This window comes from Pundamilia nyererei, unplaced genomic scaffold (assembly GCF_000239375.1).
Source record: "Pundamilia nyererei isolate P.nyererei 1_Seehausen unplaced genomic scaffold, PunNye1.0 scaffold00171, whole genome shotgun sequence".
Classification (NCBI taxonomy): Eukaryota; Metazoa; Chordata; class Actinopteri; order Cichliformes; family Cichlidae; genus Pundamilia; species Pundamilia nyererei.
In genome coordinates this window covers 663,997-664,319 of record NW_005187572.1, presented here as the reverse complement: position 1 = coordinate 664,319, position 323 = coordinate 663,997, and positions in this window count along the sequence as shown.

The window sequence follows — 323 nt, the reverse complement described above, 5'->3', positions numbered from 1 at the left end:
TGGAGGCCTATCTCCCCCCACCACTCTGACTGCCAGTGGCTGATGCCCTCAGACATCGATGAATTGGTGGTTCTTGGTGTCCGGAGCTATGCGCTCAGATATGCACCGGCTCACTCCCGGTGGCTGCTTGTCGGGGTCTGGCGCCTGTGGCTCGGTTGGGCCTCTTCAGGGGGTGGGGTGCCCTCGGCCTCTCGGCCTGGGGCTCGGTCCACTCTGGCACAGCTGGCTGCCGGCGGAGCTCGCGGGCACGTCACTGCAACTCCCCCTGGCTTCTGCTCCGCGGCTGCTAAGTGAGCCCTCATCTGGGACTCTCCTCAGCTCTT